This window comes from Dasypus novemcinctus, chromosome 27, assembly GCF_030445035.2.
Source record: "Dasypus novemcinctus isolate mDasNov1 chromosome 27, mDasNov1.1.hap2, whole genome shotgun sequence".
NCBI classification, from domain to species: Eukaryota; Metazoa; Chordata; class Mammalia; order Cingulata; family Dasypodidae; genus Dasypus; species Dasypus novemcinctus.
In genome coordinates this window covers 24,099,160-24,119,638 of record NC_080699.1, presented here as the reverse complement: position 1 = coordinate 24,119,638, position 20,479 = coordinate 24,099,160, and positions in this window count along the sequence as shown.

Below are 20,479 nucleotides of genomic sequence, written 5' to 3'. Positions count from 1 at the left end.
TTTTTGGTTACTGTTTGTGTGGAGTAGTTTTTCCGTACCTTTCACTTTCAGCCAGTTTGTATCCCTGGGTCTAAGTTAGATCTCTTGTAGGCACAGGTGGGTAGCTCATGTTTTTTTATCCATTCTGTCAGCCTGTATCTTTTGATTGGGGAGTTTAATCCATTCACATTCAATGATATTACTGTAAATGCATTATTTACTTCCACCATTTTATTCTTTGATTTTCATTTGTCATATCTTATTTTCATTTGTCTTTTTACTCTTTTGGTTTTCCTTTCTGCTAATCTTGGCTTCTACACTCTCCTCCAAGCTTCTCTCTCCTGTCTTTTTTCTTCAGACTGTAAAACTCCCTTTAATATTTCCTGCAAAGGCAGATTCTTTTTTATGGCCTCTTAATTTCTGTCTGTTCGTGAATATTTTAAACTCACCTTCATATTTGAAAATCAGTTTTTCCAGATAAAGAATTCTTGGCTGGAAATTTTTCTGTTTCAGTAACGTAATGTCTTCTTGCTTCAAAGGGTTCTGATGAGAAATCTGCACTAAGTTTTGCTCGGTTTCCCTTGTTTGTGATTTTTTTTTCTCTCTTGCTGCTCTCAGAATTTTCTCTTTATCTTTGACATTTGACATGCTGAGTAGTATGTGTCTTGGAATAGGTCTATTCAGATTTAATCTGATTGGGGTACCCTGTGCTTCTTGGACATATAAGTTCATTTCTTTCCTGAGTGTTGGGAAGTTTTCAGCTATTCTTTCATCAAATAATATTTCTGCCCCCTTTTACCTTCTCTTCTCTCTCTGGAACTCCCATGATACACATATTGTTATCATTCAACTCTCTGAGATCCTGCTCAATTTTTTCCATTCTTTGCTCTCTTCTATTTTAGCTATTCTTTCTTCTGTATCACTTATTCTTTCTTCTATTATTTTGAATCTGCTGTTATGTGCCTCTAATGTGATTTTGTCTCACCTATTGTGTCTTTCATTACCATGAGCTCTGTTACTTTTCAACTCAGGTTTTCAAATCCTTCTCTGTGCTTGTTCATTGTCTTCTTGGTGTTCTTTATCTCTTTAGCTATATGGTCTTTCAATTCATTGATTTGATTTTGGATATTTATATGAATCACATTGATTAGTTGTCTCAAATCCTGTGTCTCATCTGGGTCCTTGATGCATTCCTTTACTTAGGCCATTTCTTCCACTTTCTTAGTATGGCTTGTAAATTTTGCTGGTGTCTAGCAGCTGATTATGATGGCGAGTGGACTCTGTTACTCAATTTTTCTCACTTTTGTAGGGATGGGAGACTGTATTATTGCTGTTCTTTGATTCTTGGTTCAACTTGTTCTACATCTTCAAGATTGACCCTGTTCATTGCTCAAATCTGGGCCCTGAACCCAGTAATGGGTTGCTGACCTGCTTCCAAGGGCCTTGGGGAAGGAGGCTGTAAAGACAAGAAAAAGCCTCACTTACTTTTAATTCCCTTACGTGCACTTCCTGCATCAGTCAGCAGATGGTGCTCTTCAACAGGCTTCTCAGTTCAAAGTCGGTACGAGTTTTGTTTGTTGCAACTGAGGGCTAGATCAATGTGACAGAGGATCCTGCCTCGAGGCTACTCAGAGCCTCGCACTTCAAACTTTCTCAGAGACAGTTCTCAAACCTTTGCTGGCAGCCCCCTCTATTTTTCCAGGGAGGAAATAGTTCCACTCTGCTTTGTGTCCTCAACAAAGAGTCGTGGTCAGTAGAGAGGGCATTTGAGAGGGTGGGATCTCCTCAGTCCCTTGCCAGCTCCCAAGGCAAACAATGGTACAGACCACCTGGCCTGGAAGGGCATGTGGGACACGGCAGACCAAATGCGCGGGTCAGAAGCTGAGTCAGCCTTAGGCTAGGTCCCTATCACTCCTGTTTCCTGGAGAGGTGGATCCCTGCAGTCCCCTTTGTCCGCAGCACCAGGCCCCTGGCCAGAGACCTCTCTGCTCGTAGCTGCACCTATCGCTGCAGTCTCCCCAGCGTCTTGACGTCCAGGTTGCTTTCCTGTGCCTTTCCCTCTTCTGGGCGGTGGTCAGCCTTCCCCTGGTGTCCTGTACCCTAGAACGCTTTCCCCCAGGCCATTTCTGCATGTCCTCAAGCTCTTTTTCTGTGAGAGGAGAGGGTCCCACTATTGCTTTTGTGCCATCAATCAGTTTCAGTGACAACACAGCCGCAGAGGCAAATCACAGCATAGTATTATGAAAATAGTTTTGACTTTGCTCACTCCCTGTAAACGCTTCAGGCACCCTAGGGGTCCTCAGACCACGCTTTGAGGACTGCCACATTAGAGCACACAAGACCAAAGGGGAAATCTGCAGATCTTGATTTTAAATGGGTACTTCCTGGAAATTCTGTTGGAGCTGTACCTTCACCTTACCCAGCTGCCCACCCTCCAGGTAAGGGAAGCATGCTATTGTCTGAAGAGGCCTCGGCCTAGTCAGCTTTAAGCTGTGACAGCTGGGTCTTGTTGCAGAAGGATGTTACTTTAATTGCAGTTTAATGAAGAGCTCAGTGGGTGAGAGGAAAAGTGATTGGGAATTTGCATTTTCTTAACTTCCTGGGCGTGACACATTCAGAGTTCTCTAATTTGTTAAGTAAAATCAAATGGCCTCCTACATTGGGTGTTGCCTCAAGGGTCCCCTTTCTAAGAAAGGATCTTCTAGAAATGAAAAACAATTGACCTGCAGGGGCTTTCTGAGAAAATGGGACAATGGAACATACCCTACAGAATTACAGCTAAGCAATAGCTGGTGATAAATCAAACTGGTAGAGACAACCTGTTAGAAGGGAAAAGCATACCATACTAAATGAATTGCTCTTCACTGTCTAACCCCCCTCCCCCCATGTAATGGTTACTTAATGTCAGCCAATCAGAGCAGATCCTCGCTTGCTTCTGCCTTTGCCCTACATGTGCTTCCCCTTTCCATCCCTTCGAGAAGTTTCTTACCACTTTTGGTCTGGAGTCACCCAATTTGTCCAAATAAACTTTAACAAAATTTGGAGTGTCTCAGCTTATCATTGATAAATTCTTGTTAGAAACCCTTCAGTCATTCTGCCTGGGATGGGGGGAAGCATGGCTGATGGCCCCAACCCCCCTGCCGGTGATTCCGAGGCGTGCTAATGCCCAAGAGCTGCTGGCCTGGAGGATGCCTCTGAATGCCTGGGTGTGAGGGGTGGGCATATTTGACTGGCAGGTGGACATTTGCACCCCAGCATCCTAACAGCAGGAAGCCTACCCCCTCTGCCGTGATCTTGTCCTCTCAGAGCACTGGAGTCCAGGGGCAGTTGGCAAATGTTACCTCACAATGATAATGGTGGTAGCCAGATGTGTCTCAGCTGAGACCCTACTTCTTACCAGAGTAGAGCAACAACAAAATATCTCCCTTTTATCACAAACAAATCTAATCTCATCAGCGCAGATGACAGGAGAGAAATGGCCTATTCAGAGCGGGAAAAACACTTCTCTGTGCTTCCTGTAAACAGATTGTTGGGACAAAGCTAACAATTTCCTGCCTTTCCCCGGCTTGTAGCTCTGAGGGTGTGGTGTGAGACAGGGTGGGGGGGTTGGTGGGAGCCAGGACCTCAGTCGTACGTGGGGCAGGGCTTGGTGGGGGCTGGCAGCTATGGGCGGGTGTCCCCGGGAAGCAGGCTAGTAAGACAGGAAATCAATAGATGGATCTGGAACCCAGCAGAGAGTCCATTGTCATCAATAACCCCCAGGACAGCTGCTGGAAGACCCTCCCCCAAGAGTCTGCTATTCAGAACAAAGACTTCTTCTGGAAGCCAGGATATTCCCGAGGACTTTATCCTTGGGCCCTCATGGGGAATTGATGGGGGGGGGTAATCAATCAAAACAGCAAACAGCTGGAACCCCTCCCCTGCCATTAGCAAAGGGGTGGAATAACTAACAGTTTAAAAGCCAGGCACAGAGCCTAGGCACACGCTTGCACTCTGCTCTCTTGCCTCAGGACCCGGTCCTGCCCTCTGCGCTCTGCCATTTTCCTCTGCCACGTGACCACGTAAGCAAGCCTGGGGATTTATAACCTATAATGGGGAACTGCAGTCTGTAAATCAGCCCACCTTATCACTTTTCACACCCTTCCTCCCTACCTGGGGCCCCTGATCTGTTATTTTCTCCCATTTTTTGTCCCTCCCTACCTGAATAAATTACTGGCCTAACTCAACTGGGGTGTTCTTGCAATTCATTTCTGCAGCGTAGCCAAGAACCTAAATAAAATCCAGTAACACCAGCATCATGAATTGTGGGTGTCCCAGGGAGCAGGGTCTTGCACTAGAAGAATTGTCCAGAAGCCAGAAAGCCTGAAGGCCGTAGACCAAGACTGTGTCTTCCCCAAAGAAGATCCCAAGCGAGTTCCTGCTTTGCACCCAGATTCGAGTTGTGCCCCTGCCACTATCAACTGAGCTACTCTGGGAAAGTTGCTTGAGTCCTTTCAGGCAGTTTCCTTATCTCTAAAATGGGGATAATCATAGTTTGCACATCACCGGGCTTTAAATGAGATGACATGTGGGAACCAGTTAGCACGTCACTGCAGCCCCCAACTGTGCTAATGCTTAGCATGAATACTCAGGCTAAAGTGCCTGCCACATTTGCATTACTTCCTTGAAGCCTCTCAGGACCAGAGACTTACATTTCCTTCTCTTGCTTCACAACCTGAGCCAGCTCAATAAATTAAATTGTGTTGGTCAGGAGCCTTGAGACACAGGGGGGGGGGGGGCCATGACTCTCTTGTCCCTTCTGGAACACCTTGTGACCTGTGAAAGATACTAGAGCAGAGCAGTAGGTATATCCCCCTGTGCTGGTCTCTGTCATTATAATGGTTTGCTACGAGATAAGGTCACCGTAAGGAGAGTCACTGGTAAACTGGGAACTGTGCAAGGTTAATATGGCCTGTACATGTATGTGCGTGTATTCAAACTTACCTCATTCTGTATCCAAGTTTGCCTAGTTTCTAGAAAGCCAGTTAAGTGATATGGACTCTAGAGGCTTTGTGTATTCAGGAAGGATGTAGACTGAATGTGTATTCGAGCTTACATCCAGACAGAATGTGGGTGGTATGTTAACTCAAGTTTATCTGATATCCAAACAAACCCCTAACCCCCAAGAAACTAATAAAGTCTTTTTCACACCAAAAGCACTGCTTGACCCCTGCTCCTAAGTCCTCTGTATAAAAAGGACCTGGAAATCTTGCTCAGGGCTCGGTTTTTTGGACAGAAGTCTGTAGAGCCCAGCTGATCATAATAAATTTTCCTTCTCAGAGATGTCTTGCACCTGGCCTTCAATACCATGATCACTGACTTCTCTCTGCTGCCACAACATTTCTGGGGGCTCGTCCGGAATCACTGTGAAGACCAGAGATGGTAACATTTGGTTGCTCATCTTGGATGCCTCTGAGGAAGCTAGGAGGGCCCAGGCAAACCCCAGCCTAGGGTGCCGCTGGACCCCTTTAATCCAGAAGTAAGTTGTGAACTCTGCTGGAGCCCTCCCAGAAGAAACTGGTGGCACCGAAGTGTTTAAGAGATGCCCTGAGTACGAAACAGAAGAACTCCACATGCCAGACCAGGAAGACCCCCGGGGGCCTGGTGTAGGAAGCCCCTAACTGTAAACATTAGAAGGGGGGCCTGATCATCTCCCGAGAGGACCCTAGTGCTCCCAGGAACTTCAGGGGGAAGCCGTCTCCTCCAGGTCTGAAAAGAAAAGTGGGTGGCTGTGTGCATGTGACTATGGAGACCTAGTGAGACACAGAGACATACTTCTGTGGGGCAAGAGCAGGGTCCTAATCCACAGTTCCATGGTGACCCCATCTGGTCAAGGGCAGTGAAGACACCCTCCAGGGCGCTTTCTCCGAGTTGGGGGTTTATACTGGCCTGCTGTTTGTCTTTGGCTAACTGCAAATTAACTTTTGGTTCAGCTTTGCTAAAGCAGTAAAGGTTTGGCAGTAGTGAGAGAGGTTTCATGGGTTAAAGTCCCGCTCCCTCATTGGTATCCCAGTGCTTCCCACTGAAATGCATCCTGAAGAATTGGTCTAACTTTGGAAGATCTTGGTTACAGAAAAATGGATTGGTTTTTGTGAAGCTTGGTCTGAATATGAATTGAGTGAGAGAGAAGTTTGGCCAGAAATAGGTCTTTAAATTTTAATGCTGGATTGCAATTGAGCTTGTTTTGTAGACAGCAAGGGGAGGCAAAGAGTCCTGTTAGAGGCTCCCCCTCACTAAGTTTGCAATAATTAACAAGCTGTAACTCAGTTCCCCCTAATATGCATGAAAGAAAGATAAGCCCCCTCCCATAGCTTACGTGTCTGAAAACACAACATTTCCCCAAAGGTTGTGAATTATGCTGGGTGAGTCCCCTTAGCTTCAGTCAAAAAGCTAAAAAGCAATAAAAATAAAGAACATGAAATAATGGAAAGCTTGGAAACAACCATACCAAAGGAGTAAGAATTATGAGTCAAATTAATGAACTTTATGTTTCTGTCTGTGTGCCGTAACTCTTTTTGTGTTTGTCTGTTTGTTCAGTGCCAGTATATATTTTCATACCTCCGGATGGTAATATTAAATTATGTAAAATGGTGAACTTTGGTCAGGCTGGGACTCTGGGATGCCAGGTCAGTCGACTAAAAAAGTGCTTCTTCATTTTTCCTAAAATATAAGCATGGCTTCTGGCACACCAGCAAACTCCCTGTAAGAGTCTCTTCTCAGGAATCAGGAAATTCTGCCTATTGCTGGTCCACATGGCCACAAAGCAGCCTCTGTATAAAAGCCTGAATTCCAGTTAAAACAGTAAAAAAGAGAATAGATAGATCTGAGGCCCAGAAACCTCATATCGTGTCTCCTTAAAGAAAAGAGAAAATAAACCTCAAACTCCCATTAATGTCAACAAAGTTATGCATATAAAAAGTGTCAATAGTGATCAAGATAAAAAGAGCTCATATGGCGTCAATTAAAATCAAAGAGTTCTTAGAAATGCTAAAGGTATAAAATTTTCTCTTCTGTTTTCATCTGTATTTAACTCTGTGGTCAGCTTTAAAATCTGCATTTAACTTTGTCAGTTTGCTTATGCCTAGGAAATCAGATTTAGAGCTCACTTGTTAAAAATTGAATTATGGTGAAAGGTAACCTAAAAATAAATCTTTAAATGTCAAAACTGTCTTGCTAGTGAATTTAATGCATAAATCACAAGTGAAATTTATTTAATTGCTGGGGAAAAAACAGAAAACTTCACAAAGTTATTACTAATAAAATTGTTTTAATTGCTTAGTTAATAAATAAAGGTACCCAAATTGATTTTAAGTGAAAACTTTCTAGAAACTAGAAGTTAAGATCATTGTGTAAATGCCTTTATATATAAAGCAGCAGAAGAATAACTGAAATTATTATAACTGAATAAATGGAGCCTAGATTTTAGCTATTGTAAGGATAATCTTAGACTAATTTACTTTTGTTTGTAGCTACTTCAAGTCTGTCTTGTGCTTGCTATAGTAATGGTAATTATAACATAAACTTATCTTTAATTATAGTTATTTTGTAACTAGCTTCACCTAGCCCTTAAACTTCAGTTATTGTGATGGTAATTATAAACTGCTTGCCTTTGTTTATGGTTACTACAAGTCTGGCCTCACCCCTTGCCTCTGCTTATGGTTATTTCTTAACAACTTCTGCCCCTATGGCTCAAGACATCCCTGTCTCCTGTTCTACTGGTATTAGTAACCCTGTTTTCTCTCGTGGTCCCAAGTGCGGACTAAACTGCTGCCTGGTGGAATTCTTAACCCTTGAGGTTGGACGTCCACTCTTCCAGTTCAGCGGCCGCCAGAGTCCTGTTATCTCTGAGGACTGGAAAGTAAAAAAAAAAAACCTCTTGCTTTGACTGTCAGGGTTCCTAAAAGTAGCGATTCATGAGGGAAACCAGTTCCCCTGAGGCTTCAATAGCTTCAGTAAATATACATATAATTAGTCTTGCTCATCCAAAGTCTGCTAAAGTCAAAGTAAAATATAAAGTTCTGAAGCAGAGGAAAATTGTATTAAAGCATTGGGGATTAATTAATTAAAGAACAAAATTAATTAAAAATAAAAATTCTTGTGTGAAGCTGCATGGTCATAGTGCAAATTAGGAAAAAGCCTTCTGGGAGATCTTTCAAATGTTATTTTACAGTTAAACTTGTTTCGTCAAAGAATGAAAGTTTTAAGTAACTAAGTTCCTTTTCCGTGTCAAACTATTCATGTCTGCCTATTTGCTCAGTGTCTATCTTCATATATTGGAATGATAATATCAAATTAACAAATACTTTTTAAAAGAGATCTATTCAAATATTTAAAAATTAAATATGCTGTTATATATGTGATGAATATTCCTAGAGGCCAAAGTAGGCTAAAAAAAAAAAAAAAGAACAAAAAAGTCACATAGAAATCTAAATATAGCAACTATTAAAAAAGGGAAAAGGATTTTCCTGAGCTCTTTAACCTACCCAGCTCCCAAGGCCTTTCTTTGCAAGAGCTCTGAGGGCAAAGTATAATAAATTAAAACTCTTCTAAGCAGAAGGAATTAAAAATCAGTTTGTACTAAAAAAGAATTTAGACCCCTGTAAAGAAATGAAAAAAAAGTCTTTGAATAAGCTATAACAGTTTCAATTTATTTAGCTTGGGTGTTATCTCTTTGATTTATAAAATATCAAGTTAATAAATTAACATTGTATGTATTAAATCTTTAAAATGATAAGTTCATATCTAATAAAATTAAGTTAAAGAACTGTAGGGAAGCAGATTTGGCTCAAATGATAGAGCGTCTGCCTACCATATGGGAGGTCCAGGGTTCAAACCCAGGGCCTCCTGACCCATGTGGTGAGCTGGCCCACACGCAGTGCTGATGCATGCAAGGAGTGCTGTGCCATGTAGGGGTGTCCCCCGCATAGGAGAGCCCCACACACAAGGAGTGTGCTCTGCAAGGAGAGCTGCCCTGTGTGAAAAAAGTGCAGCCTACCCAGGAGTGGCACCACATACACAGAGAGCTGATGCAGCAAGATGATGCAACAAAAAAGAGACACAGATTCCTGGTGTCACTGACAAGAGTGCAAGTGGACACAGAAGAACACACAGCAAATGAATACAGAGAGCAGACAATGGGGGGGGGGGGAGGAAAAGAGAGAACTAAATTTAAAAAAGTAAATCTTAAAAAAAAAAAAAGAAAAGAAATGTAGATCTGCCCTCTCTTAAATGCAGAGTAAAATCCACCAGTTGCTAATTGTAATCTAAGGTAAATTAACCAGTCTATGTGGTAGTGGTTAATTATAAAGAATTTGTAAAAGCATCTTCTAAACTGAAGAATTTAAATGGCTAGTTCTAAGAAGCCATTATTAACTAGAAACCTAAATTGATGTTAATAGCAAAAAAGTAACTTCATAGAAATAAAATCTGTCTGGAAGTCACCTCAATGTGCATATTCAAGTGGTGGTAATGAAAAGTTACCTTGATTCCATTGGGACTCTTCAGTTTTCATTTTAAAAATGGAAAAAGTAGTTTTTCCTCTACTGCTAAAGTAAAATACCTGCTAATTAATGTCTTCATGGTAAAAGTGTAGAAATATAAAGCGAAGTACTAAAAAGTTCATTTGATATGTAACACATTGCATTGGAAATGTTTAAAAGGTGTACAAAAATCAAGAGATAAACGTCAGCATTGTCAAACTCTCTTGTGCATTCAAACCAGGCCTTCAGTACACTGCAGGTCGCCTCTCCATATCAGTTGGCCAGGTTGGCCATTGACCCCTAAAACAATAAAGGTATCTACTACATCTCTGGTTGTGCTTCTGAAATTGATGGAAACTACATTCTAGTTTCAAACTCTTGCAACAGCCAATGATGGCTCAGTACAGCCAAATGTACAATGGATATCACCTCCAGACTGGCACTGTTTCATAGTGCCAAAGAGCGCTATGCACCAGGCCAGTGGAATACTGGAAACTACTTTCATAGCTTCACTCTAGCGTCAACAGTGCTGCAGCTTCTGTGACGAACATACCAAGTGGAGCAACAAGTACCAGAGTACTGAGAGTAGAACTTAAACACAATTGGCACTAGAGCTTGCTCCCATGGAGAGATAACATGTATGGTATTACAAACCTGAAACTTGAAGCTAGTAATTGCAGCTCAAGGAGAAACTTATGCATTGAGCAGTACATTAATTAGTATTAAGTACTGTGTCTACATGCTATTCTAGATATATGTCTGATGATTATGATGATATTTCTATTAAATCATATGCAGAAGGACATTGAACATGTTAAAAGTCCTGGTAAACTTTATTTTCTGAGTAGTCAATGAACATGTATATAAGGTAAAGGAATGGCCACCTTGCCTGAGAACAGGGACCAACAGCCTTTTTAATTGAAAAAGTCACCGAGCTAAGCTGGGGGCAACCTCTCGCAGTCTTCACCCCCCACCAGGAGAAGGACTTGCTTGAGGCCAGGGGCCACCAGTGGCTTACGGGAAGCCAGTTAATCAAATACCAGCCTCAACTGCTAGAGCCCCCTGAAGCGCAGATAAGGGTGTGTCCCACTCTCAACCCAGCCACCCTACTACCGATAGAGCGCCCAAAGTCAGATCCTGAGGCTCCCCTTCTACACTCCCGCCTTGAACTCTTAACCAGCTCAGCCAAACGGGTTGTCAAAAACAGAGCCTAGTAAAAAGTCAAAGAAACTCGAAGGAATTACTCAATTAAAGCCAAAAATGTAAAGAACTTTACTTTGTAGTTCCAATCACTCCCACAGCTATTAAAGTTAAAAGAATGTCCAGCTTGGTGCACTAATCCTGAGTAAAGCCAGCAGCTACCAAAAAAAAGTGTCAGTTCCCCAGAAGCACCTGACGAGGGGTACGAATGCCAGTCACGGGGCGGCCTGAAATACCTCTTCAAAAAAAAAGCTAAGTAGTGTCTACGTCAAAGTCAGTTGTTCCCTGGAGCTCTAGCCCAAATGCCTATTGCTAAAGGGAAAACAAACCAAACATCGCTCTTAAAAAAACCTTATCTCTTTTCATCTGTAGCTTAATTGAAAAGAGAAATACTCGGCAAATTATACCTAACTCTGTTGTCTATTACAATTTCTAGAGTTAACCAACAGCAAAAATAACTCAAGGGAAAATACTGTTTCCCATCAACTTTGAAAAAATGCAGCCTTTGCAAGCACCTATCCTTTTCTACTTCTGTGGTCCAGGGTCCGCTTAATGAAACCATATATTTTCAAAATTCTAATCAAGTTTTATTTCTTCCAGAATCAACATCTTGTTAGCCATATAAAAACTACATCCAGCTTCACCCAGGATGCCAGATCCATATTCCTCCAACTGAGATAAAACAGTAAGAGAAGTTTTACACCTTGTCAGGTAGAACCTACTGCCCCTAATCAGCAAGAAGTAGCTACAGAAAAGAAAGATCATCTCCCTTCAACATGCGTTCAAAATTAAAAAGTGTAAACTCTCCGAGGGAAGGAATAAAACAGGCTAGTAAGATAGAAAATCAATAGACAGATCTGAAACCTAGCAAAATGTCCATGCAAACATCAATAACCCCCGAAACAACTGCTGGAAACCCTCCCCAAGATTCTGCCGCGTGGAAAAAAACTTCCTCCTGAGGCCAGGAGGAGCCCCATAGGCTCCCCAAGGACTTTATCATTGGACCCTCCTGGAAGACTGGCGGGAGAAATGGGCAGTCAAAACAGTGAGCAGCTGAAACTCCTCCCATGCCCTCATCCTACTTGCCTGCTTCCGCCCCTTAATAACAGCTAGGGTATACCTTTAATAAATGATGCCGTAAAAACACAGACAGCCACCCACCTCATGACTCTGAAAATAATGATGTCAAAGCTTAATAAACCTACGTAGACATCAAAGAGGGGAATTATATGGCCTGTCCATGTATGTGCATGTATTCAAACATCTCATTCTGTATCCAAATTTGCCTAGTTTCTAGAAAGCCAATTAAGTGATGTGTATTTGTGTATTCAGGCTTTGTGTATTCCAGAAGGATGTAGACTGAACGAGTATTCGAGCTTACGTGCAAAGGGCATGTGGGTGGTATGTTAATTCAAGCTTACCTAGTATCCAAACAATCCCCTAAACACTAAGAAACTAACAAAGAAAGTCTTTTTTGTGCCCAAATCGCTGCTTGACCCCCTGCTCCTAAATCCTCTGCATAAAAAGGACCTGCTCGGTTTTTTGGACAGAAGTCCGCGGGGCTCAGCCGGTGGTAATAAATCTTCCTTCTCAGAGAATTCTCGCATCCTGGCCTTCATTGCCACGACCACCGACTTCTCTCTGCTGCCACAAGAAGGTCACTGTGTGGTAAAGTGGGTGGCATGCCTAGTTCAAGGCGGGCACATACACTGTAGGTGCACAACGGGAGTCAGTTATGAAGTTCTAGCTTGAGCTGGTCACAGGGTGTTTACTTAGCACAGGAAAGTCAAAGAATGGCTATCTGTTGAGCACGTCCCATCACCAGGCGCCATGCCAGCTATTCACCACGCTATCTCAGTCAAGCCTCCCATCTGTCCTGTGAAACAGGTAATATCACTAGCAGATGAGGAAAGTTCTGGTCAATGCCAGCAGCGATAAAGGAGCCAGCTGTGTGTTCTGAGCTCATGCTACCCCTCTCACTGCCTTCCAAAACAACCCGGGTCTTTGGCATAGAAACTGCAGCTAGCATTGTTGATCTCTCCTTTGAACAAGAATTTATTGGCCCAGGAAATAAATGGAACTGCCTCACTCATTTTGCCCACTCAGAAGGCAGGGAAAGCTTTGACCTGACCTTGACGCCTCCTGCTGCAGGCCAAATCCCCTTTCCCTCACTCAGGCCTCAGCCGAGGGCAGCTGGGCACATTTAAGTAGCTTGCTGCATGCCAAGCCGTTCTTAGGAAAGAATGAGAAACTAAAAATAAGCTCTGTGGGGTGGTGTCCCTAACGACCGAGAGGAGCTGGACCTTTGAGGAGAGGGAGGCAGAGGGCACCGGCCTCGCAGGCGCGATCCAGAGCGAGTCCTCTCCCAGGCCCTGCCAGCTTCTTATCTGCGCAGGGGGCCGTGGCGGTGGGGAGGAAAGGCTCGGGAAGCCTGTGTCACGGCCCTCCTGCTTGGACGCTGGCCAGGCTTCCTGCCCTCTGCCGCGGGAGGAGCCAGATAAGAAGAAATGACCCTAGATGGGAACTTTTAGCTTGCCTTTCTCCCACCCTGAGTCCCCGCCCTCCTCCTTCAAAGGCCACCTCTTCCAGGAAGACGCCCCTGATTGGTCCCCCCGCCTATTCTGAGCCGCCTCTCATCTCTGGATGCTTTTGGTATTTTCACCTTCATTGGGACACTATTAATCAGCACCCACAGGTGCTTAGTTAGGATCTTCACGCTTTTTCCATGCATTTAGGAAAGTGTGTTTTCTCACTTCTCAGTTAGGACCCAGAAATCCCAAGAGACGGACGGGACAAGGAAGGAGACCAGCTCACCCCTCAGGAAACGCCCCTCAAGCCCGACTCAGCCACTGTCAAGCGACGTCAGGTCCCCGCTCCGGGCCCTGGGCTCCCAAATTGGAAGCTGTTCTCTAGGATCTCACCTGCTCGATTTCATGGCTCTGTTTCCTCCGACTCGCCTCACTGCGTCTCGGTCAGGGCTCCTGCTCCCTGCGGGACGAGGCCTCCTGAGGCTGCGTCCTCGCTCACCACGCGTGTCCTCGCTCACGTGTGTCCCCGCTCACCACGCGTGTCCTCGCTCACCACGCGTGTCCTCGCTCACCACGCGTGTCCTCGCTCACGTGTGTCCCCGCTCACCACGCGTGTCCTCGCTCACGTGTGTCCCCGCTCACCACGCGTGTCCTCGCTCACGTGTGTCCCCGCTCACCACGCGTGTCCTCGCTCACGTGTGTCCCCGCTCACCACGCGTGTCCTCGCTCACGTGTGTCCCCGCTCACCACGCGTGTCCTCGCTCACGTGTGTCCCCGCTCACCACGCGTGTCCTTGCTCACGTGTGTCCCCGCTCACCACGCGTGTCCTCGCTCACATGTGTCCCCGCTCACCACGCGTGTCCTTGCTCACCACACGTGTCCTCGCTCACACGTGTCCTCGCTTACCACGTGTGTCCTCGTTCACCACATGTGTTCTTGCTCACATGTCCTCGCTCAACACGCATGTCCACACTCACATGTGTCCTCACTCATCACGTGTCCTTGCTCACCATGCGTGTCCTCACTCACCACGTATGTTCTCACTCACGTGTCCTCATTCACTACATGTGTCCACACTCAAATGTGTCCTCACTCACCACACATGTCCACACTCACGTGTCCTTGCTCACCACGTGTCCTCACTCACCATGTGTGTCCTCACCACGCGTGTCCTCGCTCACATGTGTCCTCGCTCACCACATGTGTCCTCGCTCACCATGTGTGTCCTCACTCACCACACGTGTCCTCGCTCACATGTGTCATCGCTCACCACATGTGTCCACACTCACATGTGTTCTTGCTCACGTGTCCTCGCTCAACACACGTGTCCACACTCACCATGCATGTCCTCATCCACATGTGTCCTTGCTCACCACGCATGCCCTCACTCACCACGTGTCCTCGCTCACCACGCATACCCTCGCTCACCACGTGTGTCCTCGCTCACCATGCGTGCCCTCGCTCACCACGTGTGTCCTCGCTCACCACGCGTGCCCTCACTCACCACGCGTGTCCTTGCTCACATGTGTCCTCGCTCACCACGCGTGCCCTCGCTCACCACGCGTGTCCTTGCTCGCCACGCGGGTCCCTGCGACGGTGCCTGAGGTGCCGCAGCCTAGCCCATCATGTGGCCCAAGACCTCAGACCCCAGGAGCCTGAACCAGCCTGAGGGAGAAGACGGGGGAGGCTCACCCCATTTCACAGGCGCGGAAGGGCTTGTAGGGGTGCCCAGGCCCCGCCCTGGAGAACCGGATTCCCGTGTGGGGCTGGGGAGGGGCCCAAGCTCCCCATGTCAGTCATCTACTGCTGCAAAACAAGGCTCCCCCAACTCCATGCTTCAAACACTAGCCCCTCGAGCCGCTCGTGGTCCAGCGACGAGGAGCTCGGGCAGGTCACTCGAGGCGGCCAGCTGGCTCCCCACCTGCCCTCCGGCTCCAGCAGGGTGGCCGTCTCCTTACACGGCAACTGGCTTCCAAGAGGTGGCAGCTTAGCCCACCGAGGGGCCCGAGACCTCAGCTCCAGGCAGCCACCACGCTCTTACGGCCCAGTCTAGAAGGTTACACGACGCCAGCCCAGCCTCGCTCTGCTGGTCGAGGGACACCTCAGAGCCAGGCGGACGGGGAGAGAGCACGCTTCCATTACAGAGCAGCACGTGGCGGGTGGCGTTGTCGAGGTCAGCTTTGGAACCACAGCTTATCACAGTGCTGAAGACCCCGGCCTCCCTGTCTGCCGAGCCCAGTGCCCCTGCCCCTGCCCCAGGGGCCTGCTCGCCCTTCTCCTTCCCGTCAAGCCAGGTGGCAGCCTCAGAAGGATGTGGGGACTAATACTGAGGCTGATAGGTTTTCTCTGCCAATATTACTCTTACCATTTGCATTTAGCAAATATTCGTCACACGCCAGCTATGCAGGCAAGTGCAGTGCAGCGGGGTGGGATGGTGGTGGCTCAGAGGTAAGCCAGATGCCCTTGCTGTCCTCAAGTAACTCACCAGCCAAGAGTGGAAAACGCAGTCCGCTCCCTGGGCTGAGCCGCCTCCCGATTCTAGAAGAGAGTTCTGGGGTGAAGTTAGGGAGACAACCACGGCCTCTCCTTACCTCGTGCCAGGCAGGAGAGGAGGTGCATCCCTAGGGCTATAGGAAAGTTTAAGGAGGGAATGGCCTGAACGGGGAGTGTTTCATGCTCATCCCTCCCCAACAGCCAAAACGAAGGGCCGTGCAAGGCCTGGAAATTGAAAATCAATAGCGATAATGCTTCAAGTGGTGGACATCAAACACTGCCCGGGTCTAGAGGCAATTACATAAACAGAGTCAGCCAAGAGCTAACTCAATTACAGGTGGGCTGGAAAGATGTAGAAGCCAGTGGCCCCAAGGGCCCATTATAAACAGACAGGCCGGGCCTTCCCGCTGACCTGCCCAGCATCCCGCTTGGATGCCCACCGTCCCCAGAGATGAGCGGGTCAGGCCCAGCCCCCCGAGCCTGCTGGAAACGCAGCTTTGCCCACGAGCGTTGAGTTTGCCCTGCAGGGAAGCCCTCTTCCATCCTCACGGCAGTGAGACTTCGGCTGCGTGTGACTTCCCTTATGAAGAACTATCTGCCCGCCCCAAATCAATGTTGTCATTGGACGGCCCTGGTTCTGGGTGGGGTGGGGGAGCAGGGGACGCAAAAGAGAATAAGGCGATTCGAATCAGTCTTGCTTGCCCAGGAAAAACGGTTGGTCTCGTGGCTTCACGTCTTGTTGCAAAGCTATTCGACCCACTGAATGGAGGCCTGCTGGGTCCCTACAGGTCCTCCCAGCTCAGAAAACTCAGCCCCAGCCTCTGTTCCGAGCCCGGATCTGGTGAGTTGGAGGAAAGTATTTGATGATAAACAGGTGCCTCTCCGCCGGAACGCTGGCTGCAGGCGCTGAGGGAGGGGCGGGAGCTGGGGCGCCTGCTTACGCTAACAGGCTGTCAGCTCTTCTGGGCACAGGAAGCTATTCTGGTCTTGTCTAGGGAGCCATTACGTCTTCAATTGCCAATGTCATTATCTCCAAAGGGCAACAGTGGCTTAGTTTTTCTCCCATTTGCATTCACTGGGAAAAGACAAATGGGTGCATATTTGCAGGGTGGAAGGGCTGGGGGGAGGAATGGTCATGTGTTCTAATTGAGATAACCAGCAGCTGGGGGAGGGGGTCGGTGATGTGTATTCAGAATTAGAGATTGGCACCTGGAGGTGACATTTCACACTTACAAGGCAAGTTTAAGTTAATCAGGTAGCAGTTGGCTCTCCAGAGGAAGGGAATAGGGGTGGATTTTTCACCTAGAGACAAATCTCTTCCTTGTTTTGGCACGCCCTTGAATAATGCTCTTGCTTTACATCTACTATGATTCTCCTGGGGGAAGACAGGGTGAGATTTTATTTCAAACTTTCCCCCTTTCTTTCCTTCCTTTCCCAAAGCGAAATCCTGATATAATTATAGTTAGCTAGAGAAAGGGTCTGTGCAGGACCCACTCTAACAAAAGAAGTGCTATGTTTATGTTTTTTTTGTGCTGGCATGTCCCAAGTGGGTGCTAATGGGGCCATGTGGGCTTACTGGTGAGTGACTATGGGCTGTAAGTGGCAGGTTAGAGGGAGAAAGGATTGTGCTGAATGTCTGCTCTCTCATGATGAAAGGCTGTCCTCCCCAGCTATTCCACCCCTCTAGTAAAGTTAGGACTGTGTTGGCCACATGGAAGAAAAAATTGGCCAAAGGACCTTTATCTAGTAGGAAGTCTGAACTGAAGTTAGTACAGCAACTCTACAATGTTGTTGATGGCTTCTCCTAGCTTCCTGCCTTGCCATCTTTAGGTAGCGCCTTCTTTCCTCATGGTTGCAAGATGGCTGCTTGACCTCCAGCCATCACATCCATGTTCTTGACAGAAAAAAAAAAAGGGAAAAGAATGAAGGGAAGAGGAAAAGGGCACATACTTCTGAGTCTGTTCATTTTTGTTAGGAAAAAAATTGTTTGCTTGAGAGTTCTACTTTGTATAATCCTGTTTACATGTCATTGGCCAGAGCTAGATCATATGGACACCCCTAGTTGCAAGAGTCTGGATAAGTGAGTAGTTTAAACTGAGCACATTGCTGCTTAGTTAGAAAAAAGTTTGCTTTTTTTTGGAAAGGAAAAAGAAGAGACTGGACCTGAGGTAGGGAGCCAGCGGGGCCTCCACACCACCCAGGACCTACAGCTCACACTCGTCCTGCAGTTGTACCCCAAAGTCCCCGGCGCAGTCCAGGGATAGTCACCTCCTCCTCTGACCTCCGGCCAGGAGGCCCCGGAGCCACGGCCTGGAAGAAGGACGTCCCGTGGGGCTGCAGGGGCCCCATCCCGGCTCCCCTCTCTTCTCTGCCTGTGCTCTCGACAGCACCAGCGATGTCATCCTGCCCCCTGGGGGGGAGGAACAAAGGCCGCGTGTCCCACCATGTGGGCCAGGCCCAGGGCGGCAGCGGGCGGGCGGCAGAAGGCGCCGGGGCCACGCTGCAAGGCTGCTGGCTGGAGAGGGGGCCGGGGGCGATCGTGCAGAGTGGCTGGTCTCCCGAGTCGACAACTACCGCTGGCTTGTGAGTGGGTCACCGGGCGAGACCCCGGGGGGATTCTAAGCGAGGGAGATGCCGGGCCTGACCTCGGCGGCTCCCATTCCATTTGGGCAGCAGACGCAGGCCACGTCACAGTGAAATTCAGACTATGACATGGACCATTAGAGTTTTTAAAAAGATTTAATTAATTATTACCCCCGTGGCTTCTTTTTTGTTTTTTAGATTTATTTTTATTTCTCTCCCCTTCCCCTCCACCCTGGTGTCTGCTCTCTGTGTCCATTCACTGTGTGTTCTTCTGTGTCTGCTTGTATTCTTGCCAGCGGCACCGGGAATCTGTGTCTTTCTGTTGTGTCATCTTGTTGTGTCAGCTCTCTGTGTGTGCGGTGCCACTCCTGGGCAGGCTGTGCTTTTTTCACGCTGGGCGGCTCTCCTCATGGGGCACACTCCTTGTGTGTGGGGCTCCCCTACATGGGAGACACCCCTGCGTGGCAGGGCACTCCTTGCGCGCATCAGCACTGTGCGTGGACCAGCTCCACACAGGTCAAGGAGGCCCTGGGTTTGAACCCTGGACCTCCCATGTGGTAGGTGGATGCTCTATCCATTGAGCCAACTCCGCTTCCCTGTACCATTATAGATGTAGAGGCAAAGTGCTGTTACTGCCAGCAGGGGCAAGACAGTGGGGATTTTAATAAGGTTATGCTTGAGTTTAGTTTTGCAGGGTAGGTAGGATTCTTAGAAGTAGAGAAGGGAGGGAGGGGCATTTCAAGCAGAAGAAAAGTCTATGAGCAAAGATTCTGGTGTCAGGAAAGTAGGCAGCAGCTCTGGACACTTGTGAGTGGCCCTCGGGTGGGGCACAGCCTCTGCGAGGACTGGAGGGGGAAGGTGGGGCAGAGGGGGGCTCAGGAGGCATAAAGCAGGGCGAAAGCAATGCATATTGGACTTGAACTTGTAGAAAACAGGGAGCTGTTGAAGGTTTTAATCACACTTGTGTGGGGGGAAAAAACTCAACCAAACAAGAGTCGAGAGCCTGGGGGTGGAGACATTGAGGTCACGGGGGGGAGGCTGCTCCCACGGGGCCTGTCCTGGCACAGAAGCGGGGGGGGGATGATGGAGAGAGCAAACAGGCATGGGGGGCTCTGCGGGGGAGGGGGGCAGAGGACCAGGTGGGGCTGTGCCGTTTACGAATTCAAGGGAGACACGGGACTAGGAGCAGCTTCTGGAGTTGGAGTCCCAGGGGATTGCTTGTCTGGGTCTCTGGAGAGGGCACCTGTGGCCCCCAGTGGTGGTAAAACCAGGCTTGGGCTATAGAATGTCTGGGAACTATGCAGAGTGACAAAGGACCAACACAGGACCAACACGGCGGCTTCAGGCAGAAGCGGGGCAGTTTGAGAAAGCCAGGTCAGGAAGCAGGAAAGACCTGGCATCTAGGAGCGCTTGGGCGTGCGCAGAGCGCTTTTCAGCAGCGGCCTCAGGACACACTGCACGGCCAGGCGAGCGGGCAGGGGCGCCAAGCAGCGGTCAGTGGCCTGGGATTGGGGGGGGGGGGGCAGGCTCTGCTCCGGTTCTGCGGTCTGCACCCCAGGATGAACTGCTGCCCCCAGAGCTTCCTGTGTCCACTGGGCGGCTGAGCTGCTTGGAGGGGCAGAGGGGCCCCCTGGCTGTCCCCTGTCATTTCTCCGCCAGACCCTCTGTTCTCTGTACGGCCATGTGACCCGGCTTTGTCACGTCGAGGGACTGTTTTTGCCATGGTAGAAGGGAACCAGGGAGCAGGTGCTGTCCGAGAGTTTCGGCTGTCCACTTGTAAGGGACTCGGTCAGCTCAGCTTAAAGCGTGCAGTGGTCCCTTACGCGCCCCGCCATTACACTGTCTTGCAGCGCCCTCAGCCTTCCCACGACGACTACAATTTGGGGGTGGGGCGGGAATGGTTCCTGTCGTTCCCTGCCATTCCTGCTCTGTTTCCACCATGGCTGTGCACCTCTTCACTGCCCCCCAGGAAAGCAGGCGCTCTGCTGCAGGATCCAGGTTAACTCTGTTCTCCACCCATCCATGACTGTTGAAGAAATGGCAGCAGCTGGTGACCTCTTTGTACTCATGCACGTTTTTCATGGAATAGGTGCTGCTTCTCTCCCTAGAAGGAGCATGCGACATCCGCTAGCACAGCATGCGTGTGGCTTTGTGGCTGTGACACCCCCGCGTTCCCCT